We start from the raw sequence: 20,139 nt of genomic DNA, 5'->3' as shown, positions 1-20,139 counted from the left end.
ATCTATTCAAGTAAATATGCAAATTTGACGCCTTGCCAAGGACACGCCCTTTGACGAAGGCTAAATTCCTGTAACACATTTCATCATCCATGACTCATCTAGCTGTACGCCAACGTACAAGTTGATTGGATGAAATCCCTAGTTAGAGTTAGTCTAGATATGACCCCCGGAAATGGCCAAAAATGGCCAAATTTTGACTTTCTTTTTCCAAAATGGCAGATTTCCTGTTGGAGATAGAGTGTCGGCCCTTGAGGCTTTTTTGTAGATCTCCCCAAGCTGCATCAGCACACAAAGTTTTAAAGATCTAAGACAAAGTTAAAGTAGGGGGCTTGAACTTTGAAAACTGTTAGGTGGCACTAACGCACTAGGACAATTCTGAGTGGCCAACCTGGAGACCCAAAAAGTATCAACATTTTCCAAAGATTCCTAAGACACGAGATGATGATGGCAAATATTGATAATAAGAAAATCTCTATCAGACACAATTAGGTCCTCTTACCACTAGGTGCTTGGGCCTTAATTAATTTAAAGTTTACTCAAAGTACCAGATAGCTACTTTTTATGTGTGAGGGGTTTGCACTGTAAAGTATGCTCTTTTCTTAGGTCGTTTTCACGCCCGATAGTCTGGAGGGCTCAGTCCGTTTTGGAACGTAAATTGCAGCATTGTTAAACTTTACTTGCGTTTGGTTCGCATTCACACTGCTATTAGTCAAATGGGCCAAACCGTCTGAACACCTACAACCTCTGCCCATTAGTGGTGCTGTCGTCACAAACATGGCGACCAAGAAGAAAAGACAGGCGCAACGAAACCAGAAATCCATTTCCTTGCGCCTGTCTTTTTTCCACATAAACAATGAAAAAGCATTGAATTTACGCTTTGTCTTTGGGTTTCTGCTTTTGCACTGGGGCATAACGAGCAGCCAGCGAGGTGGTGAGCTGCCCAGCATGTCGTTCTTTACATGAGATGAATAAATCAGCACCGACTACGACATGTTGCTATGGCTACACAGACGCCAAGCGAGGTACCGACATGTATTTGAGTGTATTAAATCACATATAAATCCGTGTATTACTACACTTTATTCCACTTCCTGCCTTTGGTTCGCAAGTTGGTCCTCTTAGCTTTCACACCTCAAACGAACCGCACCAGAGTTCTTTGGAAGCGGACCGAGACCCCCTGTTTTCAAGTGGGCCAAAGTCTGCTTGTTTGGTCTGCAGAGTTGGTGTGAGCTTTCCAAACAAACTGGACTATCCAGGAAAACAGACCAGAGTTTGTTCAAAGCAGACTGGTGTGAATGCACCATTACTATGCAATACCAACAAGAGAATATATATCTCCAACAAGGTTGTGTAGGCAAAGTCACACCCTCATAATAAAGTGAAATGCAACAGCTGTTCTCTTGTTATGTGCTACTGAAATTAAAGCCGAACTACTCACCAGTGCCATGGTGTTGACAGAAAGCTTGGACCTCCTTGTTTTTGTTTTAATTTGTTTATTCAGTAAAGGAAGCTTTTTAAGATGTAGAGAAGAACAAAACTTACCTTAAATCTATTTAGGTCAAAGTAACATTCCTGATTTTAACAACCACTCAAAAACAGTACAAGTGTGCAAAAAGTTGGTTCCCAGTAGGTTCTCAATTATCAAGGTTTTTGTTATCCAAATCTTGGTCCAAATAGCAGGAACTAGACTTGACTGAAGTTCTTTAAAGGTTGGTGAAATCCACGCAGTTTCAGAGAAAGTAGAGTCAGGATAAGCGGTCAGGATCATACTAGGTGTGTGGCCAGTCTGTTGGCCAAGATTGGACAAGAGTTTTGTTGCGTAATCTGACATGGTGTCACTGTAAAAGTTTAAAAAAAATGGTGCCGTCTGAGCTGGCTTAAGACGTTTTGCATCTTGTCAATCTCTTAAAGAGGCATCTTTAAGACATTCAGTCAAGTCCAGTAGTCCCCCTTTGGATCAAGATTTACAAGTACCAAAAAACTAGTCAGTCATGGTAATGTAATCATATGTGAATGGTTACTTTCCATCCCTGTAGGAAGATGCTAAAATTGCCACTGAAATAGCAATGTCACAAAACTAAAGAGAAATACATCACTGTCTTGCAGAAATCAATTCATACACAAAAAACTGTTAACTGATAAATGCAGTAATAATGACAACATGGTCTAGATTGGCCTTTTATGGAAAATAGGTGCTTCTAGGATAAGAAATGGCCTTAGAAATGTGGGCTGTAGCTTAGAGTCATGGTCAAAGAAGTGGCTATAAAAACCGCAACTCCATATACTTAAAGCTCAGTTTCTGCAATGCTAAACACGTTTTATTTCCAGCAAATTCAGCAGAATTGAACTCCCCAGTTATTATGTTGTTCATATGCTTTTATTATGAAACAGCCATATCGGTAACAGCGCCATTAGTTTAAGCTGCAAGCAATAATGTAAGAACTGAACAGACTTATAAGAATATCTTTCTGTGAGTTAAGCCTCTCATCACGAGATTGTTTTAGGGAAAAAGAGTAATATAACTGAATCACAACTCTCTTACAGAAAGAGCAAAAAGAATTTATACAGATTTCATATTGCTCACCTGTGCAAAATAGCTGGAGCACAGCATTTGTTTTTAGGCATATTTTGCAACATTTTAAAAAGAAAGATTTGTTCCAGCTTGTTCATTCTGTGCCCCTCAATCATGTTGAGAATGGACCTTTTAACATTTACGAGGATGAAGATGTAAAGCTTGACAGGCTGAGTGAAACTGCAGCAGTGAATTTGCTCGAAAGTAAGTCTAGATGTACTCTAACTGCTCCAGGATTTTCTGTCTAGTCTAGTATATGCATATTTTTTGGGCAACCGTTCAAAGAGTTCCAGGGCAGGACGAGCCGCTTGGCAACAGACTCGGATTTAACAGCCGGGATCGCATGGACGGGCGCCAGAACCGGCTGAGTGTTACCTGCTCTGGTTCCTGGGTGAGTTTGGGAGAGGCAAGGCCCGAGGCGGGAAATGTTTACCGCAACATTAAGCAGAGCATGTCCGTGTGAATGAGCACGTATATCACTTAGGGAGGAGTGTGCATGAGTGAATATTTTTGACCACAATGTGAACATCTGCATGAAGGGAGGAGACGATGGACTTAAAGTGGAATTTTTGTCTCTGTTGTCTCCCACATCCCATCTGCAAAAGGGAATCTACAGAACTTCTTCAGTAAACAATAAAGGATGGATTTATGTCTCTTTTAATAATGTCTGCAAAGGAGATTAAGGAATTTTTTACTACATTAGTGCACAAACAAGTGGATTTAAGCTCTGTTGACTGGTTTTTACATACAGGAAAATCCCCTTAATTTCATCGCCCTATAGATTCTGTCTTTAACAAAGCAGGCTTTCACAATAAGATGCTTATGGTGAGGATTGAGCTCTTCTCCTCCTCTTCTCAACTGTCCCATTGTGTCTCACCACCTCTGCACAACTCTCCTTTTGTCAGAGCCGGGCAGCAGCCTACTCGTCGTCTGCTTTCGGACAGCGCGGGGCCCTTTTGGTTGGCGCTCTGTGACTCAGAGCAGCCAGGGCCAATCAGAGGTCACAGCCCCGAGCTCGCGCCTCGCTTCAGCGTCTTTCCTCTGACCTTCGCAACTCTTCCAAACACCCACTCAGCAGAAAAGGAGTCGGGGTTATCGCAGGGAGAGCGGCTAGGCAAAGGGAAGGAGAAAGACAGGCTCAGTCAGATGAGGTTTGTTTGCGGCTGACTCCTCTGTTTGGACATAATGGGGCCTCTCATCCATAGCGCTGCTGTTCTCCTTTGTGACTGTGGCCACTCTATTGCCAGGTCTATTAATAGAGGGATCCATCATGGTTTACATCACCATCATTATCATCCTTGTCAACATCACATGATGGTGTTTTCCTCCTCTCCACCCAAGATGATGCTGATCTTTTAACACTTGGCCTGCTGATGTTACTCACAACCTAATCTCTGTTTACAGAGTCTAAATTTAAATGTAGAATATGTAATCAGGTTAGGTTTTAGCATGGGCACAATTGGTGCTAACTCTGTATGATGTGCTTTGGTTTATGCAGGAGAAACCGTCTGTTAGGAGGACTAAAAAGGGCACAAAGCTGATCCCACAAGTGTTGAATGAGGTTAAGGTCAGGGCTGCTGGCAGGCCATTTCATCCTCTCAACTCCTAAACTCTGGAGGCAGTCTCTGATGAACTCCGCTCTGTGTGGGCCAGTGTTGTCACCTTGGAGAACAGAGTTTAGTCCCAGACTGTGGAGCTATGGGATTGCCACTGGTTGTAGAATCTCATCTCGATATCCTTCTGCATTGAGATTGACTCAGATGATTACAAGCCTTATTTTTCCAGTAAGGGAGATGCCGCTCCACACCAAGTTGTTACTCTTGTCTTGGCAGTCATGGCCAGCCTTTGAGACTGGAGATTGGCTGTGTGCAGTCTGTTCCGGATTGTCTGGGCGGCCATATTGTCCTGCAAACCTTGACTACAAATCTGTAGAAGACAGCCTGCGGTTCCTGAGTGCTGACAGGGTGAGGAAACATCTTCTTGGCCTTCAGTTTGGAGATGGTACTAGGGTTAACTCCAAATATTGCGGCAGCTTGAAGTTGCCCTATCACAGGCCCATGATCGGCAGCACCTGGGGGTACTAGAACCTCAAAACAAGAGTCAATAGCAACAGCAAAAAATCTGTTTGGCATGAACAGGAAAGAATTGGCACATTTTTCATGGGTGTAACCAACATACTCAGCTCTGCTGCTTATCCCACAAATGCATGTTCCTTACAAATGTAGCTCCATTTAAAAGTGAAATAAACAGGTGTTACAGCAGTGTAAGATTAATTGCCAAGAAGCATTGTAAACACAAATTAACCTACTTTTCTGCCAAGTTTATATTGTTTTACAGTGCCAGTGTGTTATAATCTCATCACAGGAAGTGCAATGTTAGTTACACAGCCTGAAGCATGCCATGCTGCCACTTCTGTGTTTATTCGGCAAACCAAAACCACAAATTTCTCTTTTTATGACCAAAGTCTCTGATATCACCATCAGCAGGCAGAGAACTGAGCACTGTGTATGCAGAGTCTGTGTGTGTGCGCTGCATGGACATTTAGGCATCTTCCATCACAGAAACACCGGCTTGATGCTCGAGGCAGACACCTTTTGCTAAGCCCCGCCCCATTATCTCATTCTAACAATCAGCACACTGTCCAAGCTGCATCATGATGTTATTTCAGCAAATGTAAGACCCGTTAATGTGAGTAAATCCCAGGAAAATCTCTCTCCTTCAGGTTCATACTGTTAAAATAATCCAGAGTGAAGCTTCTCTGAAACGTATCATTTACAGGATACAAAACTGAGACTCATCAGAAACAGTTGAACAAGGGATTAATCCAGAGGATGTTATAAACTAAGTGCTTGTGCAAGTGTGAAAACAGCTGCATCAGAGTCCTTACTTTTTATTGATCTGCTCTCACAGAACAGAGGAACTGAAAATATGTTACCAAAGACATTTACCATAACTCTACTGAGACTTCATTTCCAAAGAAGTAATAAAACTAAAAAAGTGAACGTTGATAGGAAGGATTTTGTAGACATGATACCCAGGAATCTGACTTTTACTTTCACTCTGAGTGTGTTAAAGTTTTATTTTTAGTATCACATGTTTCTTGAGAGAATAGTCAGGCTGGGGGCTGCGCTGTTTCAGTTTCTCTTATTCAGTCCTGAGTAAATTATCCTTTAACGCGTTATATTGTAGTGAAACTGCACCATTATAATTGTGAGCATATCAGATTGCTATCACTTACTTGTGCACAACTGCTTCACACAATGTCAGGGGGACTACAGATGTTCCATCAAAATGCTGCAGGCAGAGATAATGAAGCAGCGCTGTCTACTGTCCTGAGTATATACAGAAAATCTGACATTAAATTTACAACTTCTAAAGACCTATTTCAAGATCGTCTTAATAAACCCCACTGCGTCTTCAACTCCTAATCAGCTACGCTGGTGACAAAGTTTGTGCATTATTTGTAACAACATGGTGAAGGACAATGCAGATAGTGTTTGTTACTCTGGCTGCAGACCGTACAATGCCGGTACAATGTACCATCCCCATCATTAGATGTTTAATGCAATCAGGCAAATTTGCATGTAAAGGGTGTTTTTCCCCCACATAACTGCATAATGGCTCAGCATCTCTGCGTGCCGGTGCGTATTGTGCTGATAAGCCAACAACACAGTAAGAGGAGCATTACAGCTGTGTCTTTTAACTTATTTACAAAGTTTTAGACACTTTTTCGTGAAGCTTTAACAAAGCATCAAACCGTTTGGCTACAAACATGTTTACGCACCACCAGCAACTAGAGCTGACAAAACAGCAATTGATTTCTCAGTAAAAGCGTCTAATAAGAATGTGTGACACATCTCCTATGTTGTCTTGTTTAACATGAGCACTGAGAAATGCTTTAAAGAGAGCTTATAGTAAGCTCATAGTAAACACATTCAACTTGGATGTGATGTCGTTCCCAGCTCCAACATCTGACTTATGGGTAATGGAACGTAGCAGAAGTCCCCAAATGATGACTCTAGCAAATCTGTAAACACTTGTGAATTTTTTATTGGTTCCAGTTTTGAACCAGCACACCCAAAAAGTCTTCTAAGAGATATCAAGGACAATGGGAGCAACAATGCGGCATGCAAATTGACACAGACACGCTGCCAGTTACAGTAGTAAGATGTAAACAACAATGAACTAATAGCATTGATAGCATTTTAACAATAATAATAACAAGAATGTATTTAACCTATATGCAAGTTGGCCCATAAGTTTTCTGGGGCCCGGCAAAACTGTAGGCCAATGGATGTGTGCAAGAGTTAAGCTGTCATAACCATATTCCCTGAATAACAACTACTCTTATCAAAGCAACATCTTTTTCATTTATGCCATAGTATCTGGCTTTCTTCAAATTGTAAACCCCTTTTTATCAGGCAAAAAAAGGAATGGAAAAAATCGTTTAAAAATAAGGACACATGATATTGGATTTTTGCCAATATGCCGATATTAACAGATTCTTTTTACAGATACCAATATGGATTTCTAAATGTGCGTTTTGGACAAGAAATTTAAATCCTTTTGGACACACTTTAAGGTTTGATGAGGACCAAGGAAACAAACTTTAAAACACTTTAAAGTATAAACTGAAATAGGTCTGCTGGTCCAGCCTAAAACTCCTCTAAACTTCATATATGCTGAAATACACAGGCAAAATATCGGATGTAAATATGGCCAGAAATGTTGATATCTGCCGATACCAGACCAATTACTTCAGGCATACCTAGTTTAAAATAGTAAAAATGGATTAAGAGGGGCAAAAACAATTGGCTGAAAGTGCAAAAATATGTGTAAAGTTGCAAAAATGTGCAGAGAAGGCAGGGAAATAGAATTCCAAAGTGGCATGAGACAAAAGCGGTAAAAATGGGTTGACAGAGGTGGAAAGTTGGCAGAAAATAGCTGAAAAAGTGGTTAAATAAGATTCATAATGGGTCAAAATTGGCAAAAAGTAGCACAAAGTGGCTTAGACATGCAGAGAGGGGTAAAAATCAATTTAACGTGGTAAAAAATGGGAATTATAATAAAGCTAATTGCAGATGAAAATGGCAAAATGGGCAGAAAAAGTGGTGAGAATGGATTAATAGTGGGAAAAAATTGGTTAATAGCAGAAACAATAGGCAACAAGTGGCAAAAATGGCCAGGAAAGGTGTGCAAAATGATGACAAGTGGCACCAAGACTTGCACCAATACTACTGATCCAACACACTTACATTGATACTGTCAATAAATCCCAATCGGGGAGGTCCCCTTCTCTAAGTTTGTCAGGGGCCCAATAAAAACCTGGGCAGGAATGTTTGTAGGCACCTGTCAAAGCACTCTAGGTAGCCTCACAAGGCAAAGTTAAAGCAAGACAGGTCATAAAGAGGGGATCAATAAGACATGGGTATACAAAGAGGAAAACAACCAGACTGGCTCTGGGAGTCTAAAACGATGGGTTTTGTAGGAACAGTACTGTTTAGCACATTCTTGATCTTGATAGTAGGGATATAACTGTTAGTAGGCTGTGTCAGGTTATATTTGCATGTAATTTAAGTATTGAGTGATAACATCCAGTGCTGGAATGTGGAAGTTAACCTGCAGAGAGGATCGAAGGTCGGCGGTGCTACCACAGCTAACATTCTCCAAACCAACCACACAGTTTACCAGCTGCTGCATCTCAAACAAACAGAGCTCAGTGTGACTGATCCTGAGTGTTCTCTGAACTTTACATGACAAAATGCAACTATAAATAACATTTAATCAAATTTGAGATTATCTGCCTAGGATTGTGACTAGTAAAGCTGCAGAATCCTGCCTTTTTAAACATTTTTCTAGCCTTTAAATTGGATTTATTTATCTGACAGATAACTGGACTGGAACCATCAACTATCAGGCTTTACAGCAGACATTTATTAGTGAAATGATGGACAAATACTGGATTTAAAATGCAGCCAAAGCAAATAAAAAAAAAAAGATCTGGCTGATCTTGGTGGGAGAACGGCTGAACCTACGCCCATGCCCGTGGCTGTGTACCCAGGAAGTGAAACACTCTGAAATCCAACAGAGCTGCAGTGGAAAAGCTGCACACGTTATATTCTGAGACATTTCTACATGCAGCTGAAATTTTAAACCTTTTAACTAAACTCTCAACTCTTACCATGAAATCCACGCTGACACAGAAAGTTGAACATGTCAGAAAAAGGACTCAAATAGCCCTGGAAGACTTGAAACTTCAGTGCATGCATCAGCTCTGTCACAACCCTTTAGCGCACTTCTTTAGGATAAAAGGGTGGGGGTCAGGGCGGCCTACAGTCAGGCCAGCGGTGCCAAACACAAAGAGGAGTGGGTTTACCTACTGGGGGCACTTTTAGGACTTTTAGCGTCCTGCTCGGTGAACCTGAAAGCTGCCTGATGGAGCTGTGAGTCAGGTGGTGATTGGAGCTTCAGGCAGCGTTTTTCTGCAGAGAGAGAGAAAGAAATCATAAGAATGGTTAGTCAGTCAGAAGTGAGGGTCACTGATGTCAGCACCAGAGGTCAACATGTACAGCTGTGTCCGAAGGCTGCGTTCAACCCTCGTCTGTCCTGCCCTTCTCCTTCTCTCCTGTTTTCTCTAGAATTTTCCACTCATGCATAAAACTCCTCAAAACTGTCTTTATTTGGAGGGTTAGCTGCATGTGAAATGAAAAAAGACCATTTGTATTATGACACATTTAAACAAATTTTTCCTGCCAGCCTCAAAGTTAAAATTCAGTTCACTCAGTACTTGGTCCGGGCTGCTTCTGCATCAATATGACACTGCATAAAGCTCCTTTAAGTTCTTGAATCTGCTTTGTTTGACCACCCTCTGAAGGCTGAGCTTGTCCCTGTTGCTTGAGCTCCTTCTCTTACACTTCTTCCCTTCAGTCAGCTTTTTATGTGGAGGATCAGTCTTCTGGACAAGAGTCGAGTCAGCAGTCTGTCCCATGATTGTGGCTGTGTGCAGGCCCACAGAGCTGGCTGGGCAGCTAGAATGAGTGTCAAGCTAGTATTGGGGTCCGATGCTGGAATTATTTAATTGTGCTACTCTTTAATCAATTTCACCACTTTTTCCATCCATTATTGCCATTTTTTGGCTTCTACTTGGAAATACTTGGACATTCCCATATGTGCAATTTTTTGCCCCTTCGCCCCATTATGTAATTTTTTTTAACCTATTGTTACACATATCTTGCACATTTTTGCCTATTTGTGCCCTGTAGCACCCATTTTTGGTACTTTTCACCCCTTTTGCCACTTTTTGCTCATTTTTGCCATTTTTTACCATTTATTTTGAAATGTTTTGCCCATTTTTGGCATCTTTATCTCTCCTTTTTGCCCATTTTTGCCTTTTTTAAACAATTTCTTCCACTTTTCTGGCATCTTTGTTACATTTTTGCTGCTTTTTGAACATGCCTGAAACATCTTTTTGCAACATTTGCCAATTTTTGCCATGTCATGCATTTTTGCCCTGTTTTTCTCATTTGGGCAACTTTTCAGCTCCTTTTTGACCCTCTTTATATTCATTTTCTGCCACTTTCAACCTATTTGTGCCCTTCAATGTCCATTTTTTTGCCACTTTTAACCAATTTCTCCCACTTTTCAGGCATCTTTGTAATGTTTTTTTCCACTTTTTGTTTATTTGTGCCATTTCTTGCCCATTTTTGGCCACCTTACACATAGCTTTTTCAACTAAATGCCCATTTCTGTCGCACTTTGCTTATTTTGGCCATTTTAAACCAACGTCTTCCACTTTCCATGCATCTTTGTAATGTTTTTGCCATTTTTGCACATTTCTGCTACTTCTTTTTGCAACTTTCGCCCTTTTTTGGCTACTTTTAACCCATTTTTGCCACATTTTTTTGACTCTTCTCACAATTGTTTTGTTCTTTTCAAAAGAGGAGTCATCTAAGTTTTCTCTTCTTAACTTTCTGACATCTGTTTATGATATTTCTTTCCTAATCATTTAATTCAGTGCCCATCCACATTGTTATTATCACCAGTAAATAGGTAATTTTGTTTTAAAGAAATAGGTTTACATTTTGTTAAATGCTTTACTGTACTTCAGCATAAATACATAAATTTTGTTTTGTTGTTGCTTTGATAAGAGTGGTTATTATTCAGGTAAATAAAAATTAAATATCGGGGCTTGGTGATGTGATGCTTGCATGAAGCTGCTCAGCCATGGAAACCCATTTCTGTTGTTCCTAAACGCTTCCACGTTCTAATAATATTACTTACAGTTAATAGTTGGAATATCCTGCAGTGATAAAATGTCTCAGACTGTCTTTTTGCAAAGGTGGCATCCATCACAGCATCACGGTTGAAGTCACTGAGCTCTTCAGAACGACCCATTTAGGATCATTAATGTCTTGTGGCCTGCAGAAAAGAGTACAAAGCAGCTTTTGTGCACCAGTTGCAGCACAAGCCTCATCAGCCCTTCATGTCTGCTGCTTGCAGGGAATTTTCCTGGATGTTTGCTGCTGTATTCACACATCAGCTCACCCTGACCTCTTACAGAAGGTTTACTGGACTGGTGGGAAAAAAAACAGAAAAGTCCAGATGAAGTTAGGGGGGGTAATTCAGCTGTTCTGCATTCAAACACGCAGTTAACCTCAAATATCTGTGGAATCTTCTGGAGTTTGATGCATGTGTGCAGGGTTTGTGTAGTGCAGAAACGTGTAATTATGCTAATAAATGCACAGTGTGCTCTTCGTGAACTAACCTCACTCAGGGTTAGGAGGTGAATCCAGGCAGCCTGCAGCTCAAGAAGACATTTAACATGACCAAGAGGATGAGGGTAAAGGCCGCAAGAAATAAGCTGGCTGCAGAGCTTCTGCGTTTGTGTTTCAGTGTCTCAAAGGGGGATTGATTTAGATAGCTATTTATTTTATCCACACAGTTTTGAAGAGATAAATTAATAAAAAACAGTAGTACACACACATCTGATCTATAGTACACTCGCCGTCTGCCGAGCCTTCCCGTACGCCGCTGTCTCTGTAATGTTCTGGCTAGACCACAGCTACAGCAGCGTGGCGACGACAGGGTCTCCTCCTCCCTCTTTATCCTCCACATGGTCCAAACCTGGCTCTGGTTCTTATTAAAACCAAATTCCTATGCATGCACATGATCAGGGAGTTTTAGAATCTTATAAATCATCGTGCTGAGCGTCCTCTCTGGGAGGTTTAAAAGCAGCTGCTTCATTTCTGCTCTCATCATCAGGCCACTTCTCCTGGAGCATTAGAACATATTTCTAAATAAATCCACACTTCAGGAACTGCCGTCTCATTTCTGTTCCCTGCTGACTTGTTAAACTTTCAGTAGCTTCACCTTTTTGTCAGATAGAAACATGATGCATGTTGTTCCTTAAAACTGCTGTCTTTGGTAGAGGTGCTTGTTTGTCTCCCTCATCTTACTTGGCGCTTTAGAGCCACCGTATTCTGTGTTCATACTCTCAATAAACGTCTGAAAAGTCTGATTCAGGGTTATTTGCCCAGAGGATGCACATGTCTTTTCAGTGATTCATTTCTGGACTAAATTTCGGTTTGTAAAAGTCTGTTTTTGCTCCTGAAAGTGAAACTGCTGCTGTCTTGATCCAGACCATAAGAGAGAGTGTGTATCTCAGTAATTCTAGCAGCCACATTTGAGTTCATTTTCATAGATATTTTTGAAAGTTAGCTTTGTTTTCTGGTCTTTTATTCAAACAGCAACTTCCTAGTGGTAAAAACATGTGGAAGAGCCAAAGACTGCAGTTCTTTGTGTGTCCACTTGAGGCCGATTCCAAAAGTGAGTCAATCCCCATTAGGGCCGATATTTAATTGTCACAATTATTTTCAAATTAATTTTTAAAGCCAAAACTGTGCATCAGATTCTCTATATTTTACATTGTCTTTAATTGTTCCATATGACTGAGGTTGTTTTACTCCTTTTTGCTACTACTAGCATCAACTAGTGGATGTAACTCTGTCATCTTTTCTGGCTGTCAAACTAACCAGCAAGGTTGAGTACCGAAATTTGGCACCGACATGGTACCAGTACCAACACGACTGCACTGAATTACTGCAAAGACATCGATACTCATTTCATGCCCTGTCGGCCCAAATGAAATGCATGCCCACTACTTTTAATATCCCATGTTCTACTGGCATCTTTTGAAGGGGACATGTTATGCAAAAATTGTTTTTCAGGCTTTTCTTACAAAAATATGTGCCCCCTGCCTGTCCACAATCCCCTCAAATACCAGAAAATCCATTCCCTCCTGCCTCTTTTTCTTCACCTTTCAGAAAATGTGTGCCGAAACAAGCTGTTCACAGATTTTCCCCTCATGATGTCATGTGGGGAGTTAGCCCTGCCCCCAGGTTCGGTTTGTCCTCCCTGCCTCCTGATCCTCCTCTGAGGGACGGAGTCAGACAGCTCATTAACATTTAAAGCTACAGACAGAGAAACAGCTAGATCTGAGCAGAGCTGAAACAGAGGAGATTTAGACATACAAAAATCCGATACTGGAGGGTTTTCAGCAACAGACTTCACAGGCATGTTTAGGGGACCTCTGAGACCGATATAAACTTGTCTTAAAGGGGCAAAATATGTCCCCTTTAAGACCATTTTTCTCAAAATTATTGAGGCACTAATTCAGCACTGGCACCATATTACAAACATCGATTTAGCACTGGTATCCCAATTAAAACTGAACCCTATTAACCAGAGTGTGTGCCTTGCCTTCCTCTGCTCCTCACTTAAATTTGAGAGAGAGTGGAGCGGAGCATCCACTGTGATGTAAAGGAAGTGTGGTAACACAATCATTAATGTCAGTTATCATGTTTTCATGATTGTGGGGAGAAAAAATTGTAACTGAACTGATCAGTTGTGTGGTGATCTTTGTTTTTATTGCATCACGGAGAAGAGTTCCACATAAACTTGCAAAAGTTGCCTTAGCTCTGCCTCTTTGCCCGGTGCTAGGTCAACCCAAAGTTAGTCTGAGTTAGTATTTCCGATGGCGACCACCATCGTTAGGCTTCATAACACTTCTTAAACACCAGTGGATGACTTCACTGTTACTACTGTATATTTATGCTATGGATGGATACTGCTCATACCAAAAGCATGCCATCATCAATACCTTCTAAAGCTGTCTGATATTTTTTCCCACTTTTTAATGATACAATCTTCAATATCTTATTAGGGTGCATTATGGACCCAAGACTGGATCTACGTACGCCTGACCCCAAAGTCTGGTTTATTTGATAACAATAGTACTGAATTCTCCACCTCGCCTACATTCATTTGAGGAGGTGGTCTCCAGCTCCATTCCTGTGTATTCCCAGTCTTTAGGAGATGTGAACAGCGTCATGATCCATGATGTGGAAAACTACCAAAACTTTAAAGTACTACTTCTATTTCCTAAGACAGGTGAGCTGGAGAGGAGTGTCCATAAAAAATTGCATGTCATCAGTATATTTCTGCAATTTCGAAAGTGTGCAGAAGTTTAGCTGCAATTTTTGCTGACTGAAGACAAGAATTCACCCAATATTTGGTGTCTAGGGCTTTTATTTATGTTGTTTTTCCTATCTAATCTGGTAAAATGAGTACTGGAAGCTGTTACTATGAGTCAAATACATATAAATTAAAAAAAACTCCTGTCTTATGAGAATCTTAGAGCATAGAGGACCTCGTCTGCTCTCCAAAACTCCCCTTTCCTCTCTGAGGTGTCAGCTTTTTTTCCTCTCTTGTCTGTGTTGAGTCTCATCCTCAGTGTCTGTTCCACTTCCTGGTTTCCCCTCCGAGTCAGAGTCCAAACAAACACGACGGAAACTTTGCCGTTCTAGACATGAGAACGTCAGACTGAAGGCACACCGGAGCAGGGAATCCCTTCAGGGGGGATGAATAATGAGAAGTCATGACCTTGACCGGGGTGACGTCACTGTTTGACAAAAAGCCGACGATGTGCCAACAATGTGAGTTTGAGTCTGTGACAGACCAGTGAGTAAGTCCGAAGTCACAAACGCACCTTTAAATCTTGTTAAGTAACATAAACAAACAGAAACACTCAGTCATGGAGCACTCGAGCTCTTCTCTCTGCTCCCATCAAATCCACCAGGATTTTCTCCGCTGAGGCGGAGTTCACAGAAAAGCTTCAGCCAGCACTTTCTCGGGGCAAACACTCACATGCAAGTTTCTCTGTCAACACAAAAGACCGCAGATTTTACACTTTTTGTCTGCGTAGGCAAGTCCTGGTGAGCCTGAGGGAGCGTTTGCGTGATCCTGTAACTGAGCACCAGGGACCCGGCACGTCTGAAACAAGCCAGGACACAGACGCCCCGGAGTGAAGACGTGCCTGAAAGAATCATCGACACCCCCACAAACACCCACGGATTTATACCCACACCCCTCCTCACACTAGCAGAGCTCCACTCTCTTACTCACATATGTAAATACACTTTAACTGGTGCAGCGCCTCAGCTAAACAAACAAACAAACAAACAAAGCAGCCCTCGCCGTGCCCGTGCTTCTCTTCAGCCTACTCTAAGACGTGTTTTGGCATCTCACCTCAGCTCACAATTACTGTTTGCGTGTCGGACGATGATCTGGTGCAGGACACATGCAGAGGTTGGTGTTAGGAGCGTCTGCAGCGTCTGCTGGGTGGAGGAGAGCAGAAACAACCACAGGCAGCACAATTAGCAGTTTGTGGTCTGTAATGTGGCTCACTAATTATCCACATTTAATGTAGTTCACCTTAAGGAGTGCATTTAGGAAGCTCTGCTCCAAAAATAGACGGTCTACGGGCAAATTAAGAGTCTGCTATGGTCGCAAATAACAGCTTAATTGTTGCATGGCACAGCTGTTTACAAGAGCTTCAAACAGGACTGCTAACTGGTGAGATCTGAGCAGAGAATCTGCATGATTACATGAAATCAGTTTGAAACATATTGGCTTCATACTTGCTACTGAAAAGCAATTATGCTAAAATAGCATAAATGTTTCGGATCATCAAACCAATTTTAATATCTCATAAAGACAACCCAAGTGAATACAAAATCTCAGAAAGAAACACGTCATGCCATGATCCAAAGAAATTCAAGAACAAATGGTAAGTGATTGAAATCTATCAGTCTGGTTATAAAGCCATTTCCAAGGCCTTGGGACTCCAGTGGACCACAGTCAGAGCCATTATCCACAAATGGAGAGAACTTTGAACAGTGGTGAACCTTCCCAGGAGTGATCGACCAGCCAAAATGACTCAAGAGTGCAACAATGACTCATCCAGGAGGTCACAAAAGAACCCAGAACCACATCCAAAGACCTGCAGGCCTCACTGCCCTCAGTTAAGGTCAGAGTTCATGACTCAACCATAAGAAACACACAAAAGGCATCATGGGAGAGTTCCAAGGCCAAAACCACCACTGACAAAAAAGAACACAAAGGCTCATCTCACATTTGAGGAAACATCCTGATGATCCCCAAGACTTCTGGAGAAATATCCTGTGGATTGATGAGACAAGAGTTGAACTTTCTAGAAGGTGTGCATCCCGTTACATCTGGCATAAAAACAACACAGCATTTGATAAAAAGAACATCATGCAGGTCAAACATGGTGGTGGCAGTGTGGTGGTCTGGGGCTGCTTTGCTGCTTCAGGACCTGGACCACTTGCTGTGATTGATGGAACAATGAATCCTGCTGTCTACCAGAAAATCCTGAAGGCCAACGTCCGGCCATCAGTTCGTGACCTCAAGCTCAAGCGCTCTTGGGTTATGCAGCAGGACAACGACACGAAACATACCAGCAAGTCCACCTCTGAATGGCTCAAAAAAAAACCCAACAAAATAAATGTTTTGGAGTGGCCAAGTCAAAGTCAGGACTTAAATCTAACTGAGATGCTGTGGTGTGACCTTAAATGAGCAGGTCATGTTGAAAAACCCTCCGATATGGCTAAGTTAAAGCAATTCTGTGAAGAAGAGTGGGCCAACATTCCTCCACAGCAATGAGAAAGACTCATCAGCAGTTATCACAAACACTTGAATTCAGTTATTGCTGCCAAGGGTGGAACAACCAGTTATTAGGTTCAGGGAGCGATTACTTTTTCACACAGGAGAAGTCATCAGGACATAAAGTTGATTAATTAGTTAATTAGTACAATATGCACATGTGATGAGGCATTTTACCAGACAGCATTCAGCATTTGAGTTACTGTAAGAAGATAAATGATGTCCTCCCGCTGGCAGGGAAGTGCTGTGAGCAGGGTTTTAGCACCTTCTACTGGTTGTTAAATTAAAGCAGGAAGTAAGTTAATTAACAGGAAGTTGTTACACTAGGAGGCTGCCATTTTCTCTTCATGCAGACTGAGGAGCAGACGAAAGTCTCATCTGCTGCCATCCTTGTGTTTGGGCTTGTGAAAGCATCATCTGTAACCCGCAATTTCTCCACTGCAGCGCACACCAAAGCGCCACGGGTTTGGTCAGACCGAAGGCGAGTGACCTCGCTCACTGGAAGTGATCCTAGAGTGCTGCGCTGTGGCGCGCAGCCTTGATCAGTGGGCAGAGATCATAGGTCAATAGATAAGATCAGATCAGAGGTCAAAAATATGCCAACATCAGACTATCTTACCTTTTGGGTATAAGTCCATGATATTATTGCGTCCACCATTGGGTGAGGACATTAGGAAGTTAAAAGGTTAATGTTAGCCTAAAGGATCTGTGGTTTTAAATAAAATTCTTTGTCTAAATGTCCTCAAAAGTTAACTTTTCTTTGTCAGTGGTGCCATTGTAGCTCTGTGACCCACTGATCTCTCGTTCATCCTTTGCTCTTGCTGCAGGATGAGACGTAATGTTGATGGAACTTGAAAAAAACAGATGCTCTGCGCTTGTGACTTCCTTTTTTGGAGCTTTCTGATCAACGGGTATTTACACAGTTTGGCAGCGGCTGCCGATGAAAGATGCGCAGCTTATCTCGAATGAAGCGGCGCTCCAGGCACGTACCACTGACAGTCTGGAGCGCTGGCTGTGGAAATGCTCTGATAGATTACAGCTGGAGTGATGTGCTCTGCAGTACGATTCGCCGGCAGATATTGGCGCAGTCGCTGCATGTGGAAATTGGAGGTAGGATTTTTACATTGTGTTATTTCATACTCTGATATTTGATGACATTTGTATGGAAATGCATGATTAAATTGTTGAACATGTTACTTCAAAAATGATGCATGCATGTGGAACATACATTAGTTGTAGATGACAGAATGCTGTGAGAGCAATAATTAATTTAAAGTGTGAGTCCACGGCAATTTAAACAGGAATTCATTGTCGTTAAAGACATATATGTTAGTTTTAGATTTCATTTTCAGTTTCACTCTTGCTTCATAAATGCATCAACATCGGCTTCTTATTAAAGGGTAAAACTAAGATGAATCCTGACTCTACTGCATTTATTAAACAGAGTTTGGCTTGCCGTTAATTTGTGTCGCCAGTACAAATCACTTGCATGTTTTTTAGTACAGTGACATCCACTTTTAAACGGAATATTTCTGTCACCAGCTGGTTAGACAGACATGTTTGTGCAGTGGCAATAACCCATCATAAAAATGTGGAGAATTGTGCTCTTGGACTGTCAGTTTCTCTTTAAAGATTTTAACCGTCGCTGTCACGCCTTTTCCAGCTTCACACCACCTCAACCACATGTATACCGCAACCTGGCGCCTGCGCCACATTCATTTATGAGGACGTGCAGAGCAGATAACATCCCTTCACATCCAGACACAAATAATGTTCACAGTTTTGTGCTAAATATGCTCACTGAATGCTAGCTGGTCACTTGCATAAGTGTCTTTTCCATCTTTTCATTGTTTGATTATTTCTTAATTGTATATTCATGTGTAGGTCGTTGGTTTCTGCTTTAACCTGCTAACAGAGCAGAGGGGAAACTAAGTAGCACAGGAGTCTTTTTCCCTGAAGTGAAGAACAAACAAACATGCTCCCCTCGCTGTATCTCACTCTGAAAGTTTGGACTTAGTCATCTTCACAGCGCCTGTCAAACAGTTCACTGCTTTGTCATTACTCATCACCGTGTCAGACCGGCAGAGTCAGAGGTGTCCTCTTTATTCACCACGGCTACCTCCAAAATAAACTTTATTATGCTCTTTTTCTTTGTGTAATAATGCAGGTACGGGATGTCAAAGCATGGTATGTTACAGTCCTTTAGACACATCATGTTTTAAAATGATCAAATCTGCCATAACAGTGATCGATAGTATGGAAAAGTACTGAAACGTTCAAAGACAGCTTTTATTGCATAAGAGAGGAATGAATCCATCACAAATTGCATGCAAACTCCTGAACAGTGTTGAAATTTTCCTGCAATTTTTGATAGTTGAAACCATGAAATGATCAAATAAAGGACCCTGAAGGCTAGTTTTGTTGCCAAAGTCTCCAAACAGTAATCTTTGTTATTTCATGTTTACCAGAATGAGAGCTAAGTTCAACATTCAGGTACAGTGACCACCCTAGATGCAGCACATTTGTAGGAGGAGTGGATTTCGCTCAGATGTTACCTCAGATAGCACTCTCTAGAAGCTGTACTGTTTTAGATTTCCACCTGAGAAAAAAAGAGCGTCTGAAGTCCAGGACCTGATGTTTCCTGTCATGGCCGCTCATGTGTTGAAGCGCGTTTTAATGGGGCTTTTTGCTCGCTGTTTCTCTGTGAAGCGCGAGGACAGAAATAGCTGAAACAATGCCCGCCGGCTGGAGGCTCGCATCTATAATGACCCCAGCCTTGTGATTGAAGAGGCCCCTCTAAAAAGGCAGAGCAGGTGGGAGTGTAGGTGGTCTCCCCCCAGCGCTCTCCTCGCGCTGCATATGCACGCACACATCGATGCCCCACAACCCTGAACAACGCACACACAGAGCTGCATGCTCAGAGATGGTGTGTGTGCTGCTGTGGATGCTTTACTCTTCACTCCATCAGTGTCGAACACTCAAAACTATTTCAGACCCTCTTATTTCTTTGCAAGCAGACCCCCGACACTCAATGACAGGCTAAAAAGACTGTTTCATACAGGGGACGTGTCTCACATCTATTATTAGAGCTCTCTCACCTTGATTAAGACTCAGCTAGACTGCTCTTAGAGCAGCATATAGGAGGAACAGAGCGTGCTTTTTGAAGTGCAACTTCAAAAAAGTTGGGATGTTCTGTAAAATTAAAAGTAGAAGTAGGGGCAGTGCAACAAAAGGCTGGAAAAGTAAGTGGTACTAATGAAAAACAGCTGGAGGAGAATTTTGAAACAAATCCGGTTAAATTGGCAACAGCTCAGTAGCATGACTGGGTATAAAAGGAGCATTTTAGAGCGGCAGAGTCTCTCTCAGAGCCAACCCAGGCTGCAGGGTGTCACTGTCAGTACAACGTACCTGACCCTCATGCTTATCCCTGCAGGTGGTGGGCCCACATGGTGGCTCAGAAAGGCAGATTGGTGCAGCGTCTGCAGTTTTTCAGGCACTGTACGGTACCACACCGTTGTGGTGAAGACAGAGGTTAGCCGGAAGGC

General features: G+C 42.0%; 1 long non-coding RNA gene across 2 annotated transcripts in view; it reads right to left on the bottom strand.

The window, feature by feature from the left end:
- Positions 1 to 20,139, bottom strand: part of LOC121503795 — an 82,799-nt gene that overhangs the window by 4,725 nt on the left and 57,935 nt on the right. Inside the window, exons 2-3 of one of the 2 annotated variants that reach the window (XR_005991396.1) lie at positions 8,754 to 9,054; positions 8,575 to 8,662 (exon numbers count right to left, since the gene is read on the bottom strand). This is a non-coding gene — a long non-coding RNA (uncharacterized LOC121503795). Of the gene's footprint in view, positions 1 to 8,574; positions 8,663 to 8,753; positions 9,055 to 20,139 lie in introns of those variants that run through there. The other variant, XR_005991395.1, reaches the window with a different exon arrangement.

The sequence above is a fragment of the Cheilinus undulatus genome, linkage group 21, assembly GCF_018320785.1.
Source record: "Cheilinus undulatus linkage group 21, ASM1832078v1, whole genome shotgun sequence".
Classification (NCBI taxonomy): Eukaryota; Metazoa; Chordata; class Actinopteri; order Labriformes; family Labridae; genus Cheilinus; species Cheilinus undulatus.
The sequence above is the reverse complement of the archived record's forward strand: the minus strand, read 5'-3'. Positions and strand labels throughout refer to the sequence as shown.